Source organism: Anomaloglossus baeobatrachus, chromosome 2 (assembly GCF_048569485.1).
Source record: "Anomaloglossus baeobatrachus isolate aAnoBae1 chromosome 2, aAnoBae1.hap1, whole genome shotgun sequence".
Classification (NCBI taxonomy): Eukaryota; Metazoa; Chordata; class Amphibia; order Anura; family Aromobatidae; genus Anomaloglossus; species Anomaloglossus baeobatrachus.
This window is the reverse complement of record NC_134354.1, coordinates 527,493,660-527,512,714: the sequence shown is the minus strand read 5'-3', so window position 1 is coordinate 527,512,714 and position 19,055 is coordinate 527,493,660.

Genomic DNA, 19,055 nt, shown 5'->3' with positions numbered 1-19,055 from the left:
TCTGCACTGAAAATTTGGGAAAAATGCACAACATCTTTGCCACGCACTAGAATTTTCAATCATGGCCAATCTTTTCTAAACAGAAATTTGTGTTGGTATTCTTTGTAAAGGTCGTCATCTCCTGACTTTTTTGTAGCTGAAGTCAAGCAGCAGACTGACAATCACAAGAAGTATGTCATTTCCTGGGCAGATGGTACAACAGCGATACAAGACATGGAATGGATTTTTGGAAAGTTCAGCGAGCCACATGTACTCAATGTTGGCGATCATGTTTTGACTTTGGCATATCCATCTTCGTTGACATTCTTACCTGGTATAATAACTGCCATTAGTGGGACAATGTTGCAGATACTATTTTTTATTGGAAAAAGGTTAGTCCATGTTAATGTAACATTTTTTAATTTTAAGGTTTGATTTGGGTCCTAATTTTAATAAATTCCATTTGATTTCTTACAAAACAAATTCATTTACAACTGATTTATTTTATCTAACTAAATATCTGGTGTCTATACATGTTACATTGTAAGTTACAGTTACATACCTGTCCATATGCCCTATAACCCCTACCTACACCATGACATACATTTTTACATGGGGTGCAAGTATATAGAGCAGTTTCAGGAGCTGGTAACTACAATAAATGAGTGACCCCAAACAGTAAAGTCCGATGTTCATACCGAACACAGACTTTACAATAAAAGTCAATGTTCAAGTTCAGAGTTCTGGTGCTTTACATATGCTGACCACTCAATCGGGCATCCAGGTGCTCTGTGCTCAGCCCAGTGCGAGCCGCTTCAAGTCTCTTAATAGTTCTCACTGGGGGTAACAACAGCGTTATCAGATGTAGTGTGTAGAAAAAAAAGATAAAATCTTCTCTCCGTTTCCCAGAAGTGTTCTGTTTATGTCTGGCTTAATGGGGGCAAAGAGCCAAACTGTCAGTGACTTCCAATGAGGTTCAACTCATGTCCAGGTCCTGAACTGAACTTTATCTAAAGCCCGGCTGAACCGGCCGAACCCGAACTTCAACAGGTCCGCTCTTTCCTAGTAACTACTGCCACTAACTGCAATGACTGGAGCTAGCTCTGGTTGCTTCTGTTCAGTCATTTTGTTGTCACTGTCAGTCAATAAAATGGTTTTTCAGAGGATGTGGATTTAGTTGCCCATTCCCCACGAACCTTTAAACATTACTGGGGTTTTGAAATGTTACCATAGCATCTAGGTTCCCTCTGAAGACCCCCATCACCACCATGTTGGTACACCTATGAAGACCAGCCACAGGCTTGCTTTCATTGGAGATCAGTTTTCCTGGTGTAAAATGCAATACTAAGTATAAGTATAAAATATAATTAAAAAATATAAGTGAAATAGAACTTTTTTTTATTTGAAATATTAAATAAAAAAACAAGTTTGAATTGACCCCCTTTTCATCATCCAAAATAATATAAAACATATTTGATGTTCCCGCATCCAAAACAGTCTGATCTATGGAAATATAAAACTAATTTACCCATATGATAAACAACATAAAAGAGAAACAATCAAAATGCCAGAATATTGCAATTAACACATCTCCCCCAAAAAGCAATACAATTCATAAAAATGTCTTAAGTACCTTTAATATTTTATCGATAAAAATTACATCTCACTACGCAAAAAAAAACAAGGTTTAACACAGATTACCCAAGCAAAAATAAATCCAGAATTTTTTAACCACTAAAATGTAATTAAAAACACTATACAAATTTGCTATATACGGAATCAGAATGAACAAAACAATCATGTTGGCAGCTTCATTTTACTGCACAAAGAATTCCGTTAAAGTGAAAGCCAAAATTTATGAACTTTAATTTTTCTTTTACTTTATTACCCCATTTGGAGTTTTTTTCTTGTTTCAACAACATGATACGGCCTAGTCTTGAAAGAGTTAATGAATATAACTTCAAAGACGAATGGAGACATGGCTGTGCCGCGCTGGTGGCAAGGAGTTAAATATGAGAGTCCAAGATTCTTGTTGTAGACAATATCGTGGCTTATTCTCGACGCATTTCAAAGTCTGTCCAACGCCTTCATCAAGAGCACCACAGAATGTAGGAGTATAACTTCACAGAGAGTCATCTTTTCAAAGGAGTTATCTTAATTAAGAAACCTTCTTTAATAAGTAACTGATGTACATTAGATCTATCATGATTTTCATAGCGTAAATTATTAGGTGTAACACTTTTGATGGTTTTTGTCTTTAAGGTGTCAGAATACGGAGGCTCATCATTGTTTTGGCCTCTCCAAGAAGACATATGACGAAGCTGTACAATTCTACTATGGAAACAACCAGACAGTAGATTCTGCTGAAAATCTTATCATATCAGAAAATGAAGATTCACTTTCCTGTGTCTCCTCCTTTACAATATCAACAATTGATATAGAGAGAAAATTGTTAAAGGTCTGAGATTCATGTAACAGTCAAATACATTAAAGCTTGGGATTATTTACTACGACAATAAAATGAAACTGATAACTGCTTAGTTCATCTCTTTACCTCCATAAGTATTGATATATTGAATGTTGATAAATTATAATTTGACGAGCTGCATCTTTTGTGAGAGACCAAATGTTTTTTACCATCATTAGGATATAAAAAACATATGGCTGTATTAAAGAGAACCTGTCACAATGATAAGATATTTCACTGATCCTGTAATTTAGCATAATAGAGTAAAGAGGGCTTTACACGCTACGACATCGCTAATGCAAACTCGTTGGTGTCACGGATTTGGTGACGCACATCCGGCCGCATTAGCGATGCCGTTGCGTGTGACACCGATGAGCAATTTTGCATCGTTGCAAAAACGTGCAAAATCGCTCATCGGTGACATGGGGATCCATTCTCAAAAATCGTTACAGCAGCAGTAACGAGGTTGTTCCTCGTTCCTGCGGCAGCACACATCGCTCCGTGTGACACCGCAGGAACGAGGAAGCTCTCCTTACCTGCCTCCCGGCCACTATGCGGAAGGAAGGAGGTGGGCGGGATGTTACGTCCCGCTCAGCTCCGCCCCTCTGCTGCTATTGGGCGGCCACTCGGTGACGTCGCTGTGACGCCGCACGGACCGCCCCCTTAGAAAGGAGGCGGTTCGCCGGTCACAGCGACGTCGCCGGGCAGGTAAGTATGTGTGACGGGTCTGGGCGATGTTGTGCGGCACGGGCAGCGATTTGCCCGTGTCGCGCAACAGATGGGGGCGGGTACCCACACTAGCGATATCGGGACCGATATCGCAGTGTGTAAAGCCCGCTTAAGGCCTCATTCAGACATCAATTTGTCCTGCACGAGGTATATCCGTGTTTTCCACAGATATAAGTCATACTTAGTATAGCCTATAGTGCAGAAGGAGGTGAAATAATCCAGCGTTGTGAGATAGGCTTGTGACAAATGAAGACAAAACCGGAAGCGGTGAAACGCGCGTCGAGGTGGGAGTGGCTATACGAGCAGGTGCTGACCGTTAGACCCATGGCTGCAGGTAACTTACCAGAAAGTCCTGATTTATAATATGGGCAGAATAGATGATTGTTTAAGAGACTGCTGAATGGGTGTCTATTCCTATTATCTATGGATGTACAAGTGTTGGTAATTTTCCAATACACTGTCAGTAACTTTACACCATCAGCACTCTTAGTGTTAATCACAGCCCGTATGAGATTTATAAGCTGGATATAGGCACTTAATTATTTACATCAGCCTCAATAAATGTGGCTGCGGACTGCACTGGTCTCATATAGTCACTCTTAGTAGTGCGACTTTCCCTCTATTTCCTTATCTGTGTAGCCTTTATCTAAAAGTATGTATTGTTACACTTTTTTATGTATGTTTTTGTAATATTTAATAAATTTAGCATGATTATATTCACATCTGCTTTGTGGACCTGATATTGCTACTTATACAAAAGCATTCTGGAATGCTGTATGTAAGAGCTCAGTGGTGATGGCCACAGCTTATAGTCGCCAAATCTGGTGACAGGTTGACTTTAAGACACCAAATTACTAACCAAAGATTTTTTTCCATACTTTCTTTTCATCCCTTACCCTGTTTGATCTGTTAGGTCTGTCAATTAGCGATTTAATTTAAAACATTTTTTTTATCCATTAAAACTAACCTTAGAAAATCTGGGAATGAAAAATAACCTTTTTCAAATAGTTCTCATCTCGAATATATGTCATACAAGGCCACTTTAGCAGCTAAAAATTACTACAATAATGACATCCATATTTCAGAAAATTCTATTTAGCTTTTCTAATATTTTAGGCATATCTGTACTGTGTTTGCTGTGACTGCTGTATATTACATTTGGTAATGAAACACAAGCCAATTTTAATTAATTTTGCTGCCGTACCAACCTGCATATGGTGCCACTCATTACATTTTTCATGAATGTTTACCCTCCTTTCCTCTGTTGCAAATTGAAAAGAGATGATAATTAGACTATTTGGGTTTTACTTACTTGTTCTCTGCTTATTTTAGTATTTTTTTTAATCAAATATATGAAAAGTTTTGATGTATGTCAATGTTTTATTCAGATAAAGATTTGCTTGTGAATATGTGTACAGAATTTTGGTGTTTTCAACGTTTTAAGTAAAATAAAAGATACATGCTGTCTCTAAAAGGAACAGAAATACTCTACATCCTTAAGCAATTGGGCTCTATAAATGTCAAAGTAACCTGTCATGTTAAACTAGACTGTGAGATAGAAATCTGAGCGTCTCATATCTGTGCTAGAATCTGACTCCACCAACTCAAGCCACTGAATTTACTGTGCAACATCAGAAACAAACTATAGGCTGGAGATACACTTTCTATTGTTGTTGCATTACTTTAAGCCATATACTTTAAAGGGTATTCTTAAGATTTTAAGTTATCGCCTATCCATTTGATAGTGGATAACTTCTTGATCCCTGGGGGTTCAATCACTGGGACTCCGAAAACTGCGGTTCTGAAGTTATTCATGTGACTGAAGTGGTGGTTCCATCCTTTCTTAATGTGATCACCGGAGATAGCCCGTATACTGCATTCGACTAGTCTTCAGCATTCCCATTCAGGGTATGCTTAGACAAGAGTATAAATCGGACGAGATTTTCTCGCATTGCACTCTGACCAATGTTAGTCAATGAGGGAGAGCAGTTGGTCAGCTTTTCTCGCATCCAGATTTTGGATGCGAGAAAAGTCGCAACATGCTGGGATTTGATCCAGAATATAGTACAGACCAAACGTTTGGACACACCTTCTCATTCAAAGAGTTTTCTTTATTTTCATGACTCTGAAAATTGTAGATTCACATTGAAGGCATCCAAACTATCAATTAACACATGTGGAATGAAATACCTAACAAAAAAGTGTGAAACAACTGAAAATATGTCTTATAGTCTAGGTTCTTCAAAGTAGCCACCTTTTGCTTTGATTACTGTTTTGCACACTCTTGGCATTCTCTTGATGAGCTTCAAGAGGTAGTCACTGGATATGGTTTTCACTTCACAGGTGTGCCCTGTCAGGTTTAATAAGTGGGATTTCTTGCCTTATAAATGGGGTTGGGACCATCAGTTGTGTTGTGCAGAAGTCTGGTGGATACACATGTGATACTCCTACTGAATAGACTGTTAGAATTTGTATTCTGGCATAAAAAAAAGCAGCTAAGTAAAGAAAAACGAGTGGCCATCATTACTTTAAGAAATGAAGGTCAGTCAGTCCGAAAAATTGGGAAAACTTTGAAAGTGTCCCCAAGTGCAGTGGCAAAAAGCATCAAACACTAGAAAGAAACTAGCTCACATGAGGACCGCTCCAGGAAAGGAAGACCGAGGAGTCACTTCTGCTGCGGAGGATACGTTTATCCGAGTCACCAGCCTCAGAAATCGCAGGTTAACAGCAGCTCAGATTAGAGACCAGGTCAATGCCACACAGAGATCTAGCAGCAGATACATCTCTAGAACAATTGTTAAGAGGAGACTTTGTGCAGCAGGCCTTCGTGGCAAAATAGCTGCTAGGAAACCACTGCTAAGGACAGGCAACAAGCAGAAGAGACTTGTTTGGGCTAATGAACACAAGGAATGGACATTATACCAGTGGAAATCTGTGCTTTGGTCTGATGAGTCCAAATTTGAAATCTTTGGATCCAACCACCGTGTCTTTGTGTGATGCAGAAAAGGTGAACAGATGGACTCTATATGCCTGGTTCCCACAATGAAGCATGGAGAAGGAGGTGTGATGGTGTGGGGGTGCTTTGCTGGTGACACTGTTGGGGATTTATTCAAAATTGAAGGCATACTGAACCAGCATGGCAATCACAATATCTTGCAGCCACATGCTATTCCATCCAGTTTGTGTTTAGTTGGACCATCATTTATTTTTCAACAGGACAATGACCCCAAACACACCTCCAGGCTGTGTAAGGGCTATTTGGCTTAAGGCCGCTTTACACGCTGCGATTTCGCTAGCGAGATCGCTAGCGTGCGTACCCGCCCTCATCGTTTGTGTGTCACGGGCAAATCACTGCCCGTGGCGCACAAAATCACGCGGACCCGTCACACTACTTACCTGCCTAGCGAGGTCGCTGTGACCGGCGAACCGCCTCCTTTCTAAGGGGGTGGTTCGTTCGGCATCACAGCAACGTCACTAAGCGGCCGCCCGATCGAAGCAGAGGGGCGGAGAGGAGCGGGACGAACATCCCGCTCACCTCCTTCCTTCCTCATTGCCAGCGGCCGCAGGTAAGGTGAGGTTCCTCGTTCCTGCGGTGTCACACATAGTGATGTGTGCTGCCGCAGGAACGACAAACAACATCGTACCTGCAGCAGCAACAATAATTGAAATAGGGGAGCATGTCAACGATTAGCGATTTTGCACGTGTTTGTGACGACTTTCGATCGCATGTAGGTGTCACACGCAACGACATCGCTAACGCGGCCGGATGTGCGTCACGAATTCTGTGACCCCAACGACATCGCTTTAGTGATGTCACAGCTTGTAAAGCGCCCTTAAGAAGGAGAGTAATGGGGTGCTATGCCAGATGACCGAGCCTCCACAGTCACCAGACCAGACAAGTGCTAATCATCTCTGGGAAATCCTTCAAGACTCTTGGAAGACCATTTCCGGTGACTACCTCTTGAAGCTTATCAAGAGAATGCCAAGAGTGTGCAAAGCAGTAATCAAGCAAAAGGTGGCTACTTTAAAGAACATAGAAAATAAGACATATTTTCAGTTGTTTCACACTTTTTTGTTAAGTATTACATTCCACATGTGTTAATTCATAGTTTTGATGCCTTTAATGTGAATCTACAATTTTCAGAGTCATGAAAATAAAGAAAACACTTTGAATGAGAAGGTATGTCCAAACTTTTGGCCTGTACTGTTCATCCGAGACTTGCCAATACAAGTCAATGAGAGAAAAAAACGGACATCACATGGACAGCACACTGACCATCCTAGTGACATCCGTTTTTATGGATACAATTCTATCATGTAGCACAGAACACTGTAAATGCTCCTGTACAGGACAGTCAATGGTCCCGTAATTGACTGTAAATGACTAATAGCTACTGAGAAAAAAAAACGGATTCCACACGGAGAGCACACTGAGAGCACAAGGATGACAAGTGAGAAAAAATCATCCTACTCTCCCGGACTAGAATGGGATTGTTTTTACATACATTCGTGTGAGTCAAGCCTAAGAATAAATAGAGCGGCAGTTCACATGATTGGCTGTTGTTCCATTCACATAGGACTTTTCAGAGCCCTGAATCCTGGGATCAGGATGGATCACAGTAGTTGGGCTCCCAGCGATTTGGAAGCTGTGTTCTATAGAAAATGATAAGAGATCACTTCAAAACTTGAGAATACCCTTATAAGAAAAGAAAGGATATAAATAGGAGATTATAAAGGTGAGGCATCTAGATGAAGAAATAACTCCAGAAACTGCATGTATAAATCTAATCTAATCACTAACAAATAGCCCGCACTTCCCATTATTCACAAGAAGACGAGCATGATGCTAAAAATGTTAGTATATCACAATGCTATTTCTGGTAACCTTAGCAGTACTGTTTGGTTGAGAACCAATATTTTTCCAATAATTTGCAGAAATGTACCAACTGGAAGTGTCACAAAAGAATAGAAATAACTTCAAGAGGTACATGAAGTGACGAAAAATACGGAGGCAGATCTAGCTCTCCCACACTTGAGGCATGAATTTAGTTTGGCGCCAGCCTCGCTGAAGCTATTTGAGTAGTTGCATGTTACCGCACATAAGCGATTTGCATAATTACAGTCATGTGCCGACTACCTGCTCTTCCTAATTCTCCCAATGTTCTGCTGAACACTACAGTTCCTGCTTCATTGAGAGATGCAGGTAGAAAAGCTAAAGGGGGAGAGAGAAGCGATCAGGAAGTCCAAAATATGTGTAAATATTTTATTATCAAGTGAAGGGTTAAAACACCATAAAAACTAATAGCCGGGTGACAAATCTCTTATAGATGCCAATTTGTTACAGGTTGAAAATTGCAAACAAATTCAATCATACTGTTGAAAAAAAGTGAGGTTATGCCATAGGTAAAAAACAATGTATTCCTATAATTATTATTATTATTATTATTATTATTTATTTATAGAGCACCATTAATTCCATGGTGCTGTACATGAGAAGGGGGTTACATACAAAATACGTATACAAGTTACAGTAGACAGACTAGTACAGAGGGAAGAGGGCCCTACCCTTGCGGGCTTACATTCTATAGGATTATGGGGAGGAGACAATAGGTGGGGTGTAGGTCAGGCGGCGGCTCCGCACGGTGGTCGGGCGGCAGCTCCGCACGGTGGTCGGGCGGCAGCTCCGCACGGTGGTCGGGCGGCAGCTCCGCACGGTGGTCGGGCGGCAGCGAGTTCATTGTAGATTGTAGGCATTTCTGAACAGATGAGTTTTCAGGTTCCGTTTGAAGTTTGCAAGGGTAGGGGATAGTCTGACGTGTTGAGGCAGCGAGTTCCAGGAGACTGGGGATGCTCGGGAGAAGTCTTGGAGTCGGTTGCGTGAGGAGCGAATGAGAGAGGAGGAGAGGAGGAGATCTTGGGAGGACCGGAGGTGACGTGTTGGAGTGTAGTGGGAGAGTAGTTCGGAGATGTACGGAGGGGAAAGATTATGCACAGCTTTGTAGGTCAGTGTTAGAAGTTTGAATCGGATACGGTGGAAGATTGGAAGCCAGTGGAGGGACATGCAGAGGGGAGAAGCGGGGTGGTATTGAGGAGAGAGGTGGATAAGTCGGGCAGCAGAGTTAAGGATGGACTGGAGAGGGGCGAGCGTGTTGGCAGGGAGGCCACAGAGGAGGATGTTACAGTAGTCGAGGCGGGAGATTATGAGGGCATGCACTAGCATTTTAGTAGATTGCAAATTGAGGAAAGGGCGGATTCTGGAAATATTTTTGAGTTGAAGACGGCAGGAGGTGGTGAGGGACTGGATGTGTGGTATAATATACTGATTATATCAGATTTACCCCACAAATTTTATTATTTTAGTCAAAAGCAATTCATATGTTGGGAACCGCACCATATCAGCCTCCCATTAGAATATCTGATATATATCCATATATTATCAGAAAAAACAGATCACAATCTGCAACCATTCAAGAATAGTAAAGATGTATAGGTATGTATCAATCCATATATTTTCTTTGTAGACACCGTACTAAAAGCCAATTGATTAAGGTAAACCAGCACATGTATACAGAATATTAGTGTTTTAACATATACATATAGCTATGCAAGAGATGTAATATATAGTGGGGTGACTAGGAGTTGATAAAGTAAACTATAGCTTAGTGGTAATTATAAGGACTATAGCCGCATTCATGAAATCAATTAACACTACACTGCAGTTCCGTCACAGCTAACAGCCACAACCAAGTCATCAAGTGTATGATAAGAGGATTTAAATAAATTAAGATAACAATGATATCTAATTTGTGCTGCTATATTTGTATCACCCTCCGGCCTCCGTGTCTCTAGGGTTCGGAAGTGGGCTGATCATATAATGTGTTCGGGCTCCTCCTGAGCCTTGACGCGGTGGCCGGTTGTTGATGGGGATTGCTATGGTAACACATGCGTCATCAATCTGGCCATTGCACGCTGATTGGTGAGCGTGTACGGTGTCTACAAAGAAAATACATGGATTGATACATACCTATACATCTTTACTATTCTTGAATGGTTGCAGATTGTGATCTGTTTTTTCTGATAATATATGGATATATATCAGATATTCTAATGGGAGGCTGATATGGTGCGGTTCCCAACATATGAATTGCTTTTGACTAAAATAATAAAATTTGTGGGGTAAATCTGATATAATCAGTATATTATAGGAATACATTGTTTTTTACCTATGGCATAACCTCACTTTTTTTCAACAGTCTGATTGAATTTGTTTGCAATTTTCAACCTGTAACAAATTGGCATCTATAAGAGATTTGTCACCCGGCTATTAGTTTTTATGGTGTTTTAACCCTTCACTTGATAATAAAATATTTACACATATTTTGGACTTCCTGATCGCTTCTTTCTCCCCCTTTTTCTCATTATGTCTGCGATTGTCCTGATAGTCCTGATAATCCACATATTATGAATTTCTATGTTATAACAAGTTGATTGTGAATATATATGATTAAATATGTGGATATTCAATATAGTCTTACTTTTTTCAGGTAGAAAAGCTAGTTGTTACCTGATCTTATTGGAAGTATGAAAATTGCATTATGAGTGGCCATGTGATGACTGCTGTGATCAGTAAGCAGAGCAGAATTTCGACAATGAGTATATTACACCCTGTTACATACTACAGTGCTTGATTTTAAAATTAAAGGGGTTGTCCAGGTTTGTGATGAAAATCTGCAGCCATTCTAGGTGTCTACACACTTCTGAATTCTCACACTTCACACTTTCAGGATTCTCCAGAGCTGGTGGCAAGAGTAGAGGGCATGTGAGCACAAGTATGGGATTTGCATACCTCTGACCACATTGCGACTAGAAGTGTCCGACCTCGCTCAATTCACTTGTATTAAGCAAGGCCATGCATGTCTAATCGGCACATGAGCTCATATATGCAAATCATCTACTTGCGGTTACATGACCTCCCGCTCTTACTGCCAGCACCAGAGAATCATGACAGCATGTAGTGCATGCTGCTCTGTGAGAATTGATAAGTCTACAGTCACATATTGACTGCAGACTTTTGTCACAAACCTGGAAAATTCCCTTAATGTCCTTAACATAAATACAACCCTTAACTTGTCAGACGGCACAATACTTTATTAAAGGGAATCTGTCACCAGGTTTTTCCTTTATAAGCTGCGGCCAGCACTAATGTGCCCTTATATCCGGCATTCTAGAATACTGTATATAAAAGCCCAGACCACTCTGTTGAACATAAAAAAGACCTTTATTATACTCATCTGGGGGGCGGTCGGGTCCAATGGGCTTCGCTGGCCTTGGTCCGGCGCCTTCTCCATCTTCTGCAGTTGTCGTCCTTCTTCCCAGCCCCGTGTGCATGACATGCTTTACACCATTTACACAAAGGCCGCAATTGCGCTCTTGCTGAGGGAAGATCAAAGTATTGTAGTGCACATGCGCAGGTGGTCTTTGACCTTTCCTTGTTCCTGCACATTACAGTACTTTGTTCTGCCCTCAGCAGGGCAGATCAGAGTGTGCATTTGCAAGAGCGCAATGGCAGCCTCTGTGTGCATGAGGAAGGATGCGTCATCCACACGGGGCTGGGAAAGAGGATGGTGGCTGCACAAGATGGAAGAGGTGTGGGACAAAGAACAGCGACGTCCCTCAGACTCAACCACTCCCTAGGTGAGTATAATAAAGGTCTTTTTTTTACATTTTACAGAGTGGCCTGGGCACTTACATATAGTATTCTAGAATGCTGTAAATAAGGGCTCACTGGTGGTGGCTGAATCTGTCACCAGGTTCCCTTTAACATAGTCATGCATCATCTAATCTTTCAAGTTCTGGATTTTGACATTTTTTACAGCATCAAAACCAATAGTAGCACAAAAATACATCAACAGTACCACGATCAGTACATAAATACATCACTGGAAACCCCATAAGTACAGAAGCACAGCATCACAACCCTCATCAGTACATAAATACATCATCAAAACCACCACTAGTACAGAAATACATCACCAGAACCATCATTACATGATTAAATCACCAAAACCACCATCATTACATGATTAAATCACCAAAGCCACCATCAGTACATGAATACATTACTAGGACCACTATTAGTACATACATACATCACCAGGCCCGCCATTAGTACATGATTTGTAAAAAGTGGCCAAAAAGTGTAATGATAATAAAGAAATAGACATTATTAACCCTTGTAACCCAGCTTATCCAATTCCACAACTTGGTTGATTCTTTCAACACTGTAACAGATTGTGTTCCATCCATCCCTCATATAAGCACTGCAGCCAATCACTGGCAAATACAGTCATATGAAAAAGTTTGGGCACCCCTAGTAATGTTAACCTTTTTTCTTTATAACAATTTGGGTTTTTGCAACAGCTATTTCAGTTTCATATATCTAATAACTGATGGACTCAGTAATATTTCTGGATTGAAATGAGGTTTATTGTACTAACAGAAAATGTGCAATCTGCATTTAAACAACATTTGACAGGTGCAAAAGTATGGGCACCCTTATCAATTTCTTGATTTGAATACTCCTAACTACTTTTTACTGACTTACTGAAGCACTAAATTGGTTTTCTAACCTCATTGAGCTTTGAACTTCAGAGGCAGGTGTAGCCAATCATGAGAAAAGGTAATTAAGGTGGCCACTTGCAAGTTGTTCTACTATTTGAATCTCCTATGAAGAGTGGCATCATGGGCTCCTCAAAACAACTCTCAAATGATCTTAAACAAAGATTATTCAACATAGTTGTTCAGGGGAAGGATACAAAACGTTGTCTCAGAGATTTAAACTGTCAGTTTCCACTGTGAGGAACATAGTAAGGAAATGGAAGAACACAGGTACAGTTCTTGTTAAGCCCAGAAGTGGCAGGCCAAGAAAAATATCAGAAAGGCAGAGAAGAAGAATGGTGAGAACAGTCAAGGACAATCCACAGTCCACCTCCAAAGACCTGCAGCATCATCTTGCTGCAGATGGTGTCAATGTGCATCGGTCAACAATACAGCGCATTTTGCACAAGGAGAAGCTGTATGGCAGAGTGATGCAAAAGAAGCCGTTTCTGCAAGCACGCCACAAACAGAGTCGCCTGAGGTATGCAAAGCACATTTGGACAAGCCAGTTACATTTTGGAAGAAGGTCTTGTGGACTGATGAAACAAAGATTGAGTTGTTTGGTCATACAAAAAGGCGTTATGCATGGAGGCAAAAAACACGTCATTCAAAGAAAAACACTTGCTACCCACAGTAAAATTTGGTGGAGGTTCCATCATGCTTTGGGCTGTGTGGCCAATGCCGACACCGGGAATCTTGTTAAAGTTGAGGGTCGCATGGATTCAACTCAGCAGATTCTTGATAATAATGTGCAAGAATCAGTGACGAAGTTGAAGTTACGCAGGGGATGGATATTTTAGCAAGATAATGATCCAAAACACCGCTCCAAATCTACTCAGGCATTCATGCAGAGGAACAATTACAATGTTCTGGAATGGCCATCCCAGTCCCCAGACCTGAATATTATTGAAAATCTATGGGATGATTTGAAGCGTGCTGTCCATGCTCGGCAACCATCAAACTTACCAAACAAGCCATGGAGAAAAAGACATGGATCGCACATCCCAAAAATACATTGATCTAAAAGCCGCTAGGCAAAAATTTAAATAGAACATGAGGTTCTTAGTTACCATTCTGATCAGACTGTATTAAGCCCACTGCCACGTCACGGCGAACCTCTTGAGTGGGTCCCTAATCTAAAGCCTTTATGGTGCGGCACTGTGCACCAACCACTGCCACGGCGACAAAGCACCAGCAAGGCAGGCGACCTGGCGCCTCACAGCACCCATGCTGCAAGGCAAAGCCCCCAAGGCTCCAGGCCGCACCGCCCCACTGTCACGACATCACCACAACAGCGGCCACTGCACAGCACCAACACACAGTGAGAGAAGCTGCGCACTCACCTCCCACCGGCTCCCATGTGTAAACTGGAATTGTTTTGTAAACAGGAATGGCCAAATATACCTTCATCCAGGATCCAGGAACTCCAGCGACTAGAGGCCGTTATTTTTGCAAAAGGAGGATCTACAAAATATTAATGTCACTTTTATGTTGAGGTGCCCATACTTTTGCACCTGTCATTTTCTGTTAGTTCAATAAACCTCATTTCAATCCAGAAATATTACTGCGTCCATCAGTTATTAGATATATGAAACTGAAATAGCTGTTGCAAAAACCCAAATTGTTATAAAGAAAAAAGGTTAACATTAATAGGGGTGCTCAAACTTTTTCATATGACTGTAGGTAGCGTAAAAAAAATTTCTAAATCCATTATATGCTCCAGTTACAACATTGTAAGATATGGGGTTTAGACATGATGCTTTGTTTGGGTTAATCCATTGTATTGTGACAGGACTCTGTGGTTTTATCATTTTGTCCACTTATATTTAATTTTTGTCATAATTCAACTCAGTCACGTCCCCAATTTTTTTGTTATGCTTAGACTTTATAATGTAGTTTTTCCAGGTTTGGGAGCACCTTGTCTTTAATGATCTGTATTATGGTGCTATTCTACCCTTGTTGTATAATCTAAAGGTCAACATACTTGGTTTATTTTTCTACTTTACTGTTCTGTTCTGTCTTAGCATTTCCATAGAAGAGTAATCCACTGTATCTCCCCAAAACACAGCTTATTACTGATGGCTCCATATAATATTCCTTAGGGATACATTATTTACAACTATGAAAAGATCACCCTTGTCGAATTTATGCTCTTGGCATCTTATACATAATGCATCTTGGGTACACTGCACAATTTTCCATATAAATATGAATTTTACCTTCACTTAACAGCAAGAGGAAACTTAAATGTGACACATAATCCATTCACATTATAAAATTATATATACACATATAAATATACATACTGTATATATTTACTATATTTATTATGTTGTGCCATTATATATATTTATAATGGCACAATACAGTCCATTTTATATGCAAAGTCATAGAGGGGAGAATCCAATTCTCAATTCATGAATTCATTTAGACCCGACATGTCCACAGGCAAAGAACAAAATCTATCAGTTGCCATTATACTGGGTCTCTCTTAGACTGATGCTTTGAATCTTGCTTTTTGTCCTTTCAGAAATTTTTTTTCAGCAAGCTCAATATAATCAGAGGCAGGTATTGGATGTTAGATCATTTTCCTTATTTAAAAATAATAAAAGTCTAATATTTTTACTAAGTTCTTAAATTTGGGCTCTTGTGCCGCCCCCGCATCAGCAGCCGAGCTGCTCGGATCTGGATCTGCGTTGGCTCAAGAGGGCTCCGGACCCGGGGGTCGTGTGGCTCCTCAAACGAAGGGGGTATATTTACAAGGGATGGTGTATAAAGTTCGTGACACCACCCATGGTGCTTGGTAAGGTGGAGTACCACCGCTGCGGCTGAGAGTACCCGGTGGCGATGGTGTGGGCAGCCAGCCAACCCCTCCACGGGTAGGGGGAATGACCTGGGACTCGGTGATGGTGACGGGGATGTGCTGTTGGGACCAATAAAAATGACACCGCTGCCGCTGAGGGGGAGCACGCCTGGGTCCCGTTTCTGTTGCTGTTGCCTGTTAGTCTGTGACCTTTTCCCGTGGCACCTTGTCTTCTAGTTGGTCTCCTTAGTCTGAAACTAGTCGGGTCCCGCTCCCCACTGTGGCTAACTGAGGGAGCTTGCTCTCAGGGTTCACGCTTGGGATTTTCTGGACCGTGTAGTGGAAAGTCCTATCCCCCTCGCTTCGCTAGTACCCCGATTTTGGAGTGGGTGGAAAACGGATCTTGAAGGCTCCATCCTCGTCAGGTAAATTGTCAGGACGCCTGAAGCTACTCCCTGACCTAGGGTCCACGTACCCTGTCGTGCCCTGGCCCCTGCCCGGTTTTGGCACAAGGCCGCCGGCTGTCCTCCTCGACAGTCCGTGCCCCTTGCACGATCCCCTGCGACCAGGGTCCAGCTCCTACCAGGCCCAGACCAACGCCTGCCACCTAGTAGTTCCAAGGAGCCCAGCTCCTGACCTCCTCTCTCTCTCTGAGAGCTACTTTTCAGTGACCGTCTCCTGACACTCCTCACCCCCCTTTAACCAGCCCCCCAAGTGGGCAACCCTATTCCACTCAGTCAGGCCGTCCACTGGTGTGTCTGGTGGGTGTGGTGCAGAGTATTGCTAGGATTTTGATTAGCTGTTCTTGGCAACACCAAAGGTTAGGGACCCATAACCAAGGAGGAGGTGGACATTGCACAGAAGGGCAGATTGCACAATACCCCTGTGACGACCTGATAGGCCAGTGCGTCACACTCTTAGGGTGGCATTACATGCTGCGACATCGCTAGCTGATGCTAGCGATGGTGAGCGTGATAGCACCGGCCCCTATCGTTATGCCGATATTTTGTGATCGATGCCGCAGCGAATATTAACGCTACGGCAGCATCACACGCACTTACATGGTCGGCGCCATCGCTGTGACTGCCGAACAATCCCTCCCTCAAGGGGGAGGGACGTTCAGCATCACAGCGACGTCACCGCGACGTCACTAAGCGGCTGGCCAATCAAAGCGGAGGGGCGGAGATGAGCGGGACGAACATCCCGCCCACCTTCTTCTTTCCTCATTGCTGGCGTGTGGCTGGTAAGGAGAGGTTCCTCGTTCCTGCAGCGTCACACGTAGCGATTTGTGCTGCCGCAGGGACGAGGATCAACTTCGCCCACGCGACAGCAACGATAATTGAGAATGGCCCCCCATGTCAACGAGGAGCGATTTTGGATGTTTTTACAACAATCCAAAATCACTCCTAGGAGTCACACACAACGAGATCGCTACAGCGGCCGGATGTGCGTCACAAAATCCGTGACCCCAACGAGATCGCTGTAGCCAAATTGTAGCGTGTAAAGCCCACTTTACTACCTAACTTTAGGACTTTCATGAAAATCTGATGTAGTTTGAGGTCAAATTTATGCAGAGATATGGTGAATTCTGAAGGGTTCTCCCCTTTCAAGCACCACTGTATGTTACTTGTTGACCAATTATAATACTTATAGAGGAACATATCCCATGGTGTCCATTGGTATTGAAAATCACTTCAAATACACTTAAAATAAATTACCATAAGCCAATGCACATTATCCAAATACATACAGTATACCAGGAGGAGTGCCATGATGGAGACATATATACCAAAATGGAACCTGGAAGAGGGCATATTTACCTGGATGAAAGGCACGTATACCAGGATGGGGGACATATTTACCAAGATGAGCCCAGGATGGGGGACATATATACCAGGAGGTGCCCAGGATGGGAACATATATTCCAAAATTGGACCTGGATGGGGTTATATATACCAGGATGGAGACATATTTCTCAGGATGGGGGCATATATACCAAGATGGGAAACATTTACCAGGATGGAGACATATATACCAGGATGGGGACATATTTCCCAGGATGTGGGGCATAGATACCAGGATATGGGACATATTTACTAGGCTGTGGAAATATATATTAGGATGGGGGACATATACTGTACCACCCAAAAATTTTTGACATATGTCAGGAATATTATCTTTTATGAACATGTCAGCTGTAAATGAAGCGGCACTTCCTACAAACTGTATACAAATAGGAGATGTGGACCATTTACCCTGCATTAATATTCTTGTGTTTGACAATATTAGATTGGTATTTTGTGTGCATAAAGTACTTGAGGTTTGGAAAGCACATGACATTGGATGGCTCCACCATCCTATTGAATCAGTAAGAAATAGACCACAGCACAGATATATCAGATTTCCTCTGATGCATGTGTTGAGATTGCTTTTTATCCAGATTTTACTACATAGGTATTTTGTTTTTAGGTATAACTAGCTTTTCACTAGGTTTAGCGCTGTAAATGCATATTATGAATGTATATAAATATTTTAGGAACCAGAGTGGAGGCTTCTGAGATGCTCTTATTTAATCTTTGTACCATTTATCCTCTCTTATGTGGAATCTTCATGTGTGATCAGTCTTATGGGGAAAACAATAGAGTTGAAAATACAGTATATTGATAACATTCCGTATTCTACACGTTGATCATGTAGAGTCACGGAGGAAGGAGATGATGCCAGAAGTATTGTCCTCCCATTGAAAAGCTTGATGTGTGACGTCTGTCTCTGGAGATATGTTCTGTACATAGTCTCAGTGCTGGATAACTGTGTGCAAAGCTGCTTTACTTTACACTGCTGAGGACATTTCCCAGGCGGATGTTTCAAAGCTTTGCCTGACGGATTCTCTCTCTTCTGTTCATGAATAAATATTTAAACAGCCTTTGGATGAGTGCGGGGAGAGGATGTAGGGAAGCACAATTTGCATTTACAACTGAACATTTTTGCCGCTGTGATATTATTGTAATTTTCCATAATGACAGGACCAGTTTTAATCAAGTTATCAACACTGGGTCTCTAAATAGTAAGTGATAACCCAGACACCGGAGTTATTGTTGTACCTTTCATACGTTCATGCCTGTACCAGGTAATACACCCTGGAGCTAAAAATGTAAAGCCATATAGAATGGTAAAATTGGGCACACTAATCACATACAATGCTTAGAAAGACCACTACGATACCGAGACTGTGGGGAGATGTGTTATTAGGCTTTTTGCACATGGTGCGTTTTTTGGTGAGTTTTTCTGCCAAAAGCTGCAGATTTCATGCAGAAAAGTTCTGCACCAAATCTGCAGTTTGTGCACATAGCCTTGCTATTGAATCATTTATGTTCCAAGTTTAAGGCCGGCAGAGGTCAAGCACCATGGAAAAACAGACAA